Source organism: Prunus persica, chromosome G7 (genome assembly GCF_000346465.2).
Source record: "Prunus persica cultivar Lovell chromosome G7, Prunus_persica_NCBIv2, whole genome shotgun sequence".
In the NCBI taxonomy this organism is placed as follows: Eukaryota; Viridiplantae; Streptophyta; class Magnoliopsida; order Rosales; family Rosaceae; genus Prunus; species Prunus persica.
Genome location: NC_034015.1, coordinates 5,568,917 through 5,581,435, shown reverse-complemented (window position 1 = coordinate 5,581,435; position 12,519 = coordinate 5,568,917). Strand labels below are relative to the sequence as shown.

The following is a 12,519-nucleotide window of genomic DNA, read 5'->3' as shown; positions in this document are numbered from 1 at the left end:
CTAATTAAAATGTCAATAATACTATTTTCTAAGGGACTGTTACTGTTATGTAATAGATGTTTGTGTTCTTTTTGTGGAAAATAACAAACTAATGTATTATTATCTAGAGTTAATTTTTTCTTTTGTTGTTCACTGATTTCTAAATTAAGATATCTATCATATAATTAAAATTTATCTAAGTCTACCTTTTTCTTTTAAGATGCTTAAATGCTCTTGGAAAGCTTCTATAGATTCTTTACAGACTTGTAAATGGTACTGGTTTCTTATTATACTATTCTGTTCTAATTTTCTTCTAGGATAATTACCTACGTCTGGTGATCTTATAAATTCTTCTGGATTCCTAATTTCTATTTGGTATTCTACTTTCTGTCTTTTTAATTCATGTAACCTTTCTTTTATTCTAATAGGTGTCCACCAAAGGCCAAACATGCAAAGGGTTTACTGTTCTTAACTGGTGATTCTGGTAATTAACAAAATTTTAACAGGTTATAAAACGTTGATTTTTATCAGTTGTGTTGATTGACTTCTATCCTCAAGGTATTTTACTGGTATAACTATATTATTAAGGTGCTAAACTAAAGCTCTGATACCATTATTTTTCAAGGGTCTCGGTCAAGGTTTCTAAAGGCCAAAATAACAACCAGACACCATGCCTAGCACATGGAACGAGAATTTGGAACTGCAAAGACGCCAACTTAAAGGGCTATGGAGTAGAACTCAAAGGTCCTCTGAATTCAGAGGTTCCCTGATCCCTGATAGACATCCAATTATTGTTATGGCAATTATCAAACATGACCAAGTGCTCAAACAAAGTATTGATCGTTAGTTTAGCAAGATAACAACATAATTATGAAAAGTGTTTCCTTGTTTTGGACAAGAAGTCTACTAAGAAAACCATAAATAAAATAGAAAAGGACTTACTTAATTGCTTATGTTGCTAGAACTACTGTTATCACCGAGTATTAATAGTGGTCGGAGATATTAATAATGGTCGACAGTATTAATAGTGGTTGGAGTAAGTAAGTATAATAAGTGGATAAGAGAAAATATATGAACAAAGGGAGTTTTATTGATCGAAAACTGAAGGAGGAAGTATTGAGATTTTTTCTTCTCTAGTGTTTTTGTACTTCTTTCTTCGGAGTTACAAAACTATGTACACCATTTTCACCGACCTCTATTCCCACTATGTACACCATTTTCACCGACCTCTATTCTCTTGCTAAGGATGGGAGGAGGAGCCTCTCTATCTGATACCTCCTCTTTGAACTCTCTTTTTCACTTCATATGCACTTCACATGCACACTCTATACAATCCAACTATTTCACATGACTATTTCAGATTCACATGCACAAACAAACAAAGCTCTTTAAAATATGGACTGCTACATTGTTGCTGTTGCTGCTGGCAATGTTACTGTGCTGCTGCTGGTCACTGTTACTGCGCTGTTGTTGAAAAAAAGACAAGACTTCACATGTTGCTTTGGTCTTTTATGGAAGAGAGAAAAGCCTAGGATTTGCATGTCATTGGGTTTTAAGATAAGGGGCTTTTTTGTCATTTTGAAAATATTTTGGGTGTTTTTGAGAGGAGCTTGTTCCTTTTGGGTTTTTTACTAAATTTTGTAAATAAGAATAATACTAGGTAAGAACCTTCTGCAATAAGACTGATAAAAGAGAGAAACAACATCTATTTAAAGAGGCTAAAAGAGACGTGAATAGAAAAACAAATAGAAAAGAAAATGAGAAACCTCTCTGTGAGCATGTCGCAACAAACTCTCATCCAATTTTTTAACAATCTCCCTAAACTTTGTGTCACTCATTGGCTGGGGATGTTGCTACTGCTGTATAATTTGACAGCTGAAAAGCAAGATGATAACATCAGTACTCAGGTAAGCAATGCTCAAACATAAAACACGGAATACCGCATTTAAATCAACAAAAATACAATTATGAGAGAACTAAAAAACAAACAGCAAAAGAAAACTCCAAAATTTGTTTTTCCTTTCAAATAAATAAAAGAACTAATTAATCATGCATTATTGGATCTGAAGCAACAGAAACAAAAATGTAATTTTTATTGTTAAGAAATCAGGAATATTTTCATAAATACGGAAGAAGAGAGAGAGAGAGAGAGAGAGAGAGAGAGAGAGAGAGAGAACAAGGCTTCAAATACTAGATATTGTTGCACCCATAGAATTCATCTGTGGTTTGCAAGACACAAATCTTGTTTCACATAAAGCAAAGAATAGCACACTTGAAAGAAAATGAGCAAAGAATAAAGAAGTCGACATGATAACAAGCAATTCAATATCCTTATAAATAAGGATATGACACCAAAGGAAATGCATCTTACATCTTTTCTTGCATAATTGAACGTAATGTGGGAAGGAAATTTCCATTATGTTGGGGCAGCACAGGCATCTGAGTGCCTGCCTGATTGGGCACCTGCCCAGATTTCTGTCCTGACATGTGTGTCTGCACTTTCATCTCCTTTATCCTTCATGACTCTAATCCTTCCTTCATGACTCTAACAACCAACGCATAACTTACAAAACCACAACCATTTTCTCTTAAAAAAAAAAAAAGTAAACAACCATTCAAAATTGCAAGATAATTTGTAGGAGAAAGCCAAGTAAAAATGTAGAATTGGGCAGGTGGGAATACAATGGAAAACAATACATGAAAAATGTGAAGTGATGTGCTTAACTGCAAGTGGACAATATTGCTCAAATTAGTATAGTAGTAAATAGAGTATTGTTCCAACAGGGATCAAGTTATTCTATTAAATACTAGAGTCATTTATTTCTAATTATATTTGAATTAAATGATAAGAGATTTATGATTATTAAAATCTAATTAAGCAAGTAAAATAATTTGAGATTAAGTAAATAATGTAAAAGATGAAAAAGATGATAAAGCACTAGGGCACCGATTTCTCCAAATGGAATGCCAAGGTTGCGCAAGCTCTTCGTATTCTCCTTTGGGTGTTTCGGCTATGAATATGAATATGTAGAAATTTGATGGTAGATGATCAAGGATCCTTTGATCAATGACCGAAACTCCCTATTTATAATACTCCTAGAAATCCTACATATCTAAGGTATAATTACAATTGGTTCAAAAAATAGGATGTCTTCTAATATAAGGTCTTCTTTATTTCTCCTTGTTTGACTTGAATCATCTTGAACTAGGAAATTTGATAACACTCCTTGCAACAAAAGGAATGACTTGGCTTCTTTTTAATTAATCTCCAATCTTCATCTTCTTGCCCCTTTTTACCTCAGTTTCTCATATTTCACAATTCTTTCACAAATCTCACAAAACCAATTAAAACAACCAATTTAATCTAAGGAATTTAACAAATAAATAAGCAAAGGAGGCATAATATATATATATACAGAGAACTTCCATTGAGGGATCCCTTAAATAAACTTATTTGAGGGATACCCATTGTAGGCCCCACTCCGGATTGTATTTCACTAATCCAAACCATCTATTTTGTAGATACTCATTCAAAGATCATCTCTACAAAAAATTACTTGAATCGGATATCATTTGACCACTCAATTGAGTTATTGAAATTTTAGTATTTTCTTGAAGCACCGTGTTCATTGATTTTGTAAGACACAATTGGATGTTGAAACGGTTTCTGATTTGTCTAATTTTTTGTAAGGATGATCTATGAATGAAGACCTAAAAAATAGATGTTTGAATCATTGGGAAAAGTATTGTAAGGTACCCTAAAGGGCGTCCCTCAAATAAAATTATTTGAGGGATCCCTCAATAGAAGGGGACTGTATATATATATAATATAGGCTTATCATTATACCAATAACAATAGCTTCGAAATTGATATTGATATTGAACTAAGCAGAATCGAATGCCATTTTCACATAAACATTGCAAATTTTGCATATTTACATTGGGATATGATATGCAGTGAAATATTGAGTTCGTGAGAAATGGATAAAACAATCAATCAGCAAAGGGGAAAATTGGGGTCAATCAACCAGGGGGAAAGATAAAAAATTAGTAGTATTGTCCTTCATTTTAACATAAAAAAGTCCCTTCCACTCTAGGTTAGGGTTTTGTGAAACAGATTAGGGTTTTGTGCGCCGCCTTTGCTTCCACGTTACGGCAAGCCTCTTTCTTACTCTCCTAGTCTATGTGGGACTGGTCCGACGGTCTGCAAGTACTTGGGGAAGTGGGGTATCAGTTCTCTGCAGTGTGTGAGAGTTTCTTAATAGCAACGATGGATTCTATAGATGAGATTGCGTAAGGCATCTCTAGTGGTTTGGCGATTTCAGAAGAGAAGGCCATTGAGATTGTGAGTTTGGAAGAGTTGGACAGTTTGCGAGCCGAGCGATTCTTGCTAGTGGGTCGTTTTCTCATTCCAAAGGTCTTTCATCAAGATTCCTTGATTAGGACCATGAAGTCGATTTGGCATACACGTCAAGGGTTTACAGTCGTGCCTCTTGATGACCCTCAGTGTATGCTCTTCTCTTTCCAGAATGATTTCAATCGACGCAAAGTAATGAGGGGTGCTCCATGGACTTTTGACCGGTCCCTTTTGATTTTGGTATTCACCGATGTTAGTGTGGATCCCATGACAGTCCTGTTGGAGATACAACACTTCTGGGTTAGAATCAGGCCTATCCCACCGATTTTCTTAACTTCGGCTTTGGGTGAAAACATTGGTATAATCATCTTGGCAGATTCGTGGCGGTTGATAAAGGGATGATTGGGGATTGTTTAGGGAGTTTTCTACGTGTGCGAGTTGGTTTAAAGATCAATGATCCGTTAACGCGATGTATCACGCTACGGCTGAATCCGGATGAACCGGCAAAGCAATACGACATCGAATATGAACGCTTACCCTTTTTTTGTTTGTTTTGTGGCCGACTTGATCATGTTGGGTCGGGTTGTGCTTTGAAAATGTCAGGTGATGTTGTTACGGAGCAAAATGGACGATGGAAAACACAGATAAAGGATGTTTTTAGTATCAGGGTGGTCAGTGGCCTTAAGGGTAAAGCATTTGGATTGGGACCTTGTAGTCGACTACAAGCTCAAGCAAAACCTCAAAGGGCTCCGATGTCTGGTGTGGTTCAGTCGTATGGGGAAGCTTTCAATACCTCATAAGTTGGGGTGACGCCAATGGAGGGGGAGCATGAGACAATGTTTCTGTTGGCAGCTGGAGCTTCAAAGAAATGCAGATTTATGGGGAAGGAAGCTGATGAGCTGAATATACCAAAACCTAAGCCCGAGGTAGAACAACAGTTTTGTGAAGTTCCGGTAACGACATGTTTTGATTTTGGTGGCTCTAGAGAATGAGGGGGTTGGTCCTAAATCCTCTTTGGTGTCTAGTTCTGACGGGCAGGTTGCTGTGGGAAAGAGAAAGGGTGTCAAGGTTGGGGATCAGCGTGTTCGGGGCAGTCTTCCAAAATCTTGTGCAGTGGAAAGTGTGGGGATTCGAGTTTGCGAAATACTGCTGGTCCTACTGGCAAATCCTTGATGGGCTCCGGTGAATGGGCCCATCATGAGAAATAACAATATTATGCTAAAATGTTCGTGGTCTGGGTCATCCATGAACATTCTGTGCTCTGAGGTACCTACTCAGAGACAAAAATCCCAGTGTCATCCTCTTATCTGAAACCAAGAAGACGATACAACAAATGGCAAGGGTTAGAGCATAGCTAGGCCCAATGGGTCATTTTAGTGTGAGTTGAAATAGTCGAGCTGGTGGTTTGGCGTTATTGTGGCAGCACGGGGTGAAGGTTTCTATTCGATCTTTTTCGTCAGGGCATGTTGATGCCATGATTGAGGGTGTGACACAAACTTGTTTTCGTTTTACGGGTTTTTATGGTAACCCGAAACTTGAATGGTATCAGAGCGTCACAAACACGCATCACACCTTCTAAATTCCAACAAGACTAGGCTATAATTCTTGTGCCGTTGACTGACTAGCAGTTGGCACTACTACATTTTACACTTTGCGCGACGAAGAGAATTTCGTCGCGCAAAATACATTGTAGTCGCACAAATTTCAGCGCGACAGAAATTTCGTCGCACAGAATCCGTTGCGCAAAGATCGTGAAGAAAGACTTTGCGCGACGAAGTTTTTTCATTGGTCACGCAAAGCGACTTTGCGCGACGAAAAAATATTGGTCGCGCAAAGCGACTTTGCGCGACGAAAAAATATTCGTCGCGCAAAGTGACTTTGCGTGACGAAAAATATTGGTAGCGCAAAGTTGTGCTCGACGAAATACATTGGTTGCGCAAAGGTTTGCGCGACGAAATACATTGGTCGCGTAAAGTTTTGCGCGACGAAAAACATTGGTCGCGCAAAGTCTTAAAAAAATTTTAAAAAAAATAACAAATTCCCGCGTACAATTTTTGGTACCCGCCCAAATTTTTTGAGTTTTGCGCGACGAAATATTTTTTGTTTTAAATTTTTTAAATTTAAAATAAACTAATTTAATAGTTTACGCTACGAAATATTTTGTCGTGCAAAGTTTTTGACTTTTTGTTTTATTATTTCTTTAATATTAATTAATTTATATTAATTTATTCAAATTTTTACTTTTTAAATTTAATTTAATTGTAAGATTTCTTTTTAAAATTACTTTAATTTAAATTGATATTAATTTTTTCAAGTTTTTACTTTTTAAATTTAATTTAATTGTATGATTTTTTTAATTACTTTAATTTAAATTGACATATTCAAAATAAAATTACATATGAAAAATAGTGATCAAATTATCCAATAAATATATATATAATATTCAAAATGTACACATAAATTAACAAAGTACAATAATAAAATCCTAATACAAGCGTATTGTGGTGGTAGTGGCGGAGGATATGTTTTGATAGCTTCCTAATCCTCAACTTTAGCCGTCAAAGTCTCGATGATTCCCTACAAAAAAACAAATATGGTCAAATAACCAAAAAAAAAAAAAAGAAGGCATAATCTCCCCTAAAATTGTTATACCACAAATCCAACCCAAACTCCAATCCCTCCCCTTTACTCAACCCCAAAACCCACACAAACTCAAAATTAACTCCAAAAACACATATTAATGAAAAAAATTTAAAATTTGGAGAGAATATACCTTTTGGCAAGATTGAGAGTGAGTGAGAATGAGAGGGAGAAGTGAGTGTGAGAGAATTAGAGAAGATAGTGATACAGAGATGAGAGAGTGAGTGAGAGAGAGTGAGAGATAGTGAAGAGAGAGATGAGAGATTAAGTGAGAGGAGTGAGTGAGAGAAATGGTGGGATTTGGGGAGAGGGAAAGAGAAAGCAGAGGTAAGAGTAGAGAAAGAGATTGAGAAAATGGTGGAGGAGTTATTTCAATTTTAAAAACCGTTTCACTTTGCGCGACGAAAAATATTGGAATATTGGTCGTGCAAACTTTTGCGCGACGAATATAGGAGTATTGGTCGCGCAAAGTCTAAAAAAATTATTTTAAAAAAATAAAAATCCCCGCGTCCCATTTTTGGTACCCACCAAAATTTTTAAATTTTTGCGCGACGAAAAATACATATTGGTCGCGCAAAGTCTAAAAAAATTCCCGCGTCCGATTTTTGGTCGCGCAAAGTTTAGAGCGACAAAAAATATTGGTCGCGCAAAGTCTAAATTTTTTTTTTTAAAAAAAAAATCCCGTGTCCCATTTTTGGTACCCGTCCAAATTTTTAGAGTTTTGCTCAACAAACTGTTGGTCGCGCAAACTTTTGAGAGACGAAAAATTGGTTCGTAGCACAATATTTATAAAAATAATTGTTATGAATAATAAAAATAAAATTATTTTATTTTACAATTTAAAATATAAGTAAGGTTAAAGCTGCTTAATAAATATATATACTATTCAATTTCTTAAGTGTTATACGTACAAAATAAATAAATTTAAAGCTACTTAATAAATAAATATATATACACACACCATTCAACAATCCAACCATCAGACTTGTTTGTATATACTTCAAGATCGTATACCCCAAAAATCGCAAAAAACAAACATTCAGAGATCTAATAACGGGACAAAACTTTTCGATGGTTATAAATGAAAAATTACGATTTAACGGTTATTTTAACTCCGATTTTGATGATTTTTTTTACAGCTACATTCCTTGACCATATATGAATACAATGACTGAATTTGATCTTCAATTTAAAATATTTACACTAGTGGATACCACAAAATCTTATGTTATATTTAACGAAAGTATAAAAAAAACTCTTAATTGTTAGTGAATATATTATTTTGATGGCATACACATTCTGCGAAACTAGTTTCAATGATCCAACCGTCAAATTTGTTTGTTTATACTTCGAGATCATATACGCAAAAAATCGGAAAAAATAAACATTCAGAGATCAAGTAACGGGACAAAATTTTTTTACGGTTATAAATGAAAAATCATGATTTAATGGTTATTTTAACTCCGATTTTGATAATTTTTTACAGCTACACTCCTTGACCCTATATGAATACAATGACTGAATTTGATCTTCAATATAAAATATTTACACTAGTGGATACCACAAAATCTTATGTTATATTTAACGAACATATAAATAAACTCTTAATTGTTAGTGAATATATTATTTTGATGGCATATGCATTCACCAAAACTAGTTTCAACGATCCAACCGTCAAACTTGTTTGTTTATACTTCGAGATCATATACGCCAAAAAGCGAAAAAAATAAACATTCAGAGATCAAGTAATGGGACAAAACTTTTCGACGGTTATAATGAAAAATCATGATTTAACGGTTATTTTAACTCCGATTTTGATGATTTTTTACAGTTACACTCCTTGACCCTATATGAATACAATGAACTAATTCGATTGTCAATTTAAAATATATATTTTCTAACAAAAACCCAATCTGAACAACAATAATATATTTTTCTAACAAAAATCCGATCCGATCTAAAATAATAAATTTAAAGCTACTTAATAAATATATATACTGTTTAATTTCTTAAGTGTTATGCATACAAAATAAAAAACAAAAATAAATTGGTTTAGGCTACGAAATGTTTGGATTACGTCATGCAAAGATTTAAAAAAATATATTTTTTATTTTTATAAGGACTTTGCGCGACGAAGTTTATTGTTTCGTCGCGCAAAGTCACTTTGAGCGGCGATGTATTGTTGTCGCGCAAAAGTTTGTCACGCAAAGTTACTTTGCGCGACGAATTTTTTTTTGTCGCGCAAAATTTGTTCGCGCAATACTTTGAGCGACGATGTATTGTCGTCGCGCAAAAGTTTGTCGCGCGAAGTGACTTTGCGCGACGAATTGTTTTTCGTCGCGCAAAATTTGGTCGCCAAGACTTTGAGCGACGAAGTTTTGAGTTTCGTCGCGCAAAGTGACTTTGAGCGACGAATAGTTTTTCGTCGCGCAAGTGGTTTTTTTTACTAGTGTGGTGTACGTAGGCTTTTCTTGAGTCTCATAATACTAGAGGCACCAACTCTTATCCCAGCTTCTTAATGCCAACTAATGAGACACATAATATGGTAGTTTCTTACTGTTTGTAAATAAATAAGGCTCAAATTTAAACAAATGGAACACTACAACATCAGTTTGTATATGAGTTTGTGCCCCTATAATTATTGTATGAAAAATTCATTGATAGGAAGGTATTAATGAGCATTGGCTCACCTAATTGGTTGTATGTAGTGAATTTCAACTATTTCACTTACCAATAATCTTCAACTTTCCTTTGATTATTACTAAAGTACGGGATGATGTCACACCCCGGACCGGCTCCGCCGTAGCACGATATTGTCCGCTTTGGGCCCTCCTCTCACTGCCCGCACGGTTTTGTTTCTGGGAGCTCACGAAGCAACTTCCCAGGGTGGTCACCCATCCTGGGATTGCTCCAGCCTCCCACTCGCTTAACTTCGGAGTTCTTACAACTCCGAAGCCAGTGAGCTCCCAAAAGGCCTCGTGCTAGATGGATGCGGGTGTGCCATATAAGGCACATCACCCCCCTCTCCGTTGGTTTGATGTGGGATCTTACAATCCACCCCCCTTAAGGGTCCGACGTCCTCGTCGGCACACTCGCACCACACGGCAGAGTGGCTCTGATACCAAATTGTCACACCCCGTACCGGCTCCGCCGTAGCACGATATTGTCCGCTTTGGGCCCTCCTCTCACTGCCCGCACGGTTTTGTTTCTGGGAGCTCACGAAGCAACTTCCCAGGGTGGTCACCCATCCTGGGATTGCTCCCGCCTCCCACTCGCTTAACTTCGGAGTTCTTACAACTCCGAAGCCAGTGAGCTCCCAAAAGGCCTCGTGCTAGATGGATGCGGGTGTGCCATATAAGGCACATCACCCCCCTCTCCGTTGGTTTGATGTGGGATCTTACAGATGAATGGTCATATCTGAAACCGCAGCTTGTCCATTGTAAATCTTGAGCAATTTTTCTCCGTGGGCTCTCAAATTTCCCTGTTAGGACTTCAGATAAGTGATTGTAGCGAATGTCTCATCTTTTAAAGCCCTCATCTTAAGTAAGTTCTTTATGTGTTTTCTCCTTCCTACTTTGCAGAACGACATATTTGTTAGAGTTTGTATAGGAAAAATACACTTGCATTTAGTCCCATATTGGAAGGGAGTTGTTTTCTTCCATGATTTATAAGATCCAATACTTCAAAAAAACTAAATCGGGTATGGACCTATTAGAGGCAAAGTTGGGCCTTATCATGGTTTGGACTTGGAATATATATATTTTTGGGTAATAAATATATATATTTAATTGTCAAAAGATGGGCCTTGGGGCTCTGTTGATTTAATCAATAATTTCCTTTTTAGTAATTAGAAATTCATTTTTTTAGATAAAATCATTATCTGAAATTCAAATATGTTAAACAGTTAATGTAACTGTGGGATGTAAAATCTTTATCATTCTCACACATAAGCACTTCTTGAGAGAAAATTCTCACACATAAGCACTTCCTGAGAGCAATCATATCACTGTTCGCCAGAAATCTAAGCAACAGTACTTAAGCTTTGATTTGTGATAGTTGGACAGACTCCTATCGAACTACAAGCACAAGGGTAGAGGAGAAATACTATCTAAAGAGCAGTACAACTCTGCAAGATTCTATCATCTATCCAAGTCAGTATTTTGTGATTTATTCTCACTACTACAAAAAAACAAAAAGACGACGGTAAATCACCGTCGTGTATTCGGTTTTTCAATGGTCGTGGAATCCACCGTCATCTTTTCCCTCATAAACCACGACGCTAAATCACCGTCGTTGTTAAAATATACAACGTCATCAACAAATACAAAACGACGTCTTTGTACTGCAAAAAGATCTAAAAAAGCAGTCGAGGATGAGAATAGACGACCAACTCTCTAAAAAAACCGTCGTTAAAAAGGAAAAATATGACACATATTAAGAGAACAAGGCCGCAAGATAGACATACAACGACGAAAATAAAAATACGACGCCGTTAAATATCATTTTCACGACAATAAAAAATTTGACGTCTTTAAATACATTAGAAGACGACGTTATTGATACCTACTACGTTGCATATATAAAAAGAGCCGTCGTAAAATTAATTTTCCACTTCGATTTTTCGATAAAAGATGACGTGAAAATAGTTGTCAGTGTCATTATTTACGACGTATGTATTTATTGAGTAGACGTTGAAAAACGAAACAACGTCGGTTACAAATATATGAGAGTCGTATTACAAAATTTATACGTCATATTTTCAGAAACAAACAACGACGATAAATATTAGACGTTGTTAAATAAAACAACGTCGGAAAACAATAAAAACAGACGTGTTTAGTCTGCTAAAGTTCTAGAAAATAGTCGAGGATGAGAATAGACGACCAACTCAAACAAATCACCGTCGTTAAAAAGGAAAAATATGACACATGTTAAAAGAACAAGGCCGCAAGATATACATACAACGACGAAAACTAAAATACTACGCCGTTAAATATAATTTACACGACAAGAAAAAATATGACGTCTTTAAATACATGAGAAGACGACGTTATTGAAATATACTACGTCTCTTATTTACAAACAACCGTCGTGAAATAAATTTTCCACTTCGATTTTTCTAAAAAAGATGACGTGGAAATAGTTGTCAGTGTCATTATTTAAGACGTATGTATTTATACAGTTGACGTTGAAATGCGAAACAACGTCGGTGGCATTTATATAGTCGACGTTGTATTTATATCTATCATCATTACTCACGACGCACTTAATAATATAGACGACGTTGAACTTCTAAACAACGTCGGTTCCAAATAAATGAGAGCCGTATTACAGAACATATAGACGGCGTTGATTATGATGAGAGCCGTATTACAAATAACGTCGTTTAATTGTTATTAGACGGCGGTTATAATGAATTTCCGTCGGAATTCATTTCGTTCCTCTTCGTTTATAAAAGAACTTGCGACGTGGAAAATGTATGATGACGTCGTATTTTTTAACGTTCAGATTATATATCTCGTTTTTTAGACGTCGGTATTATG

General features: G+C 35.8%; 1 pseudogene; it reads right to left on the bottom strand.

Moving 5' to 3' along the window:
* Positions 1–2,635, bottom strand: part of LOC18771071 — a 61,832-nt pseudogene extending 59,197 nt beyond the window's left edge.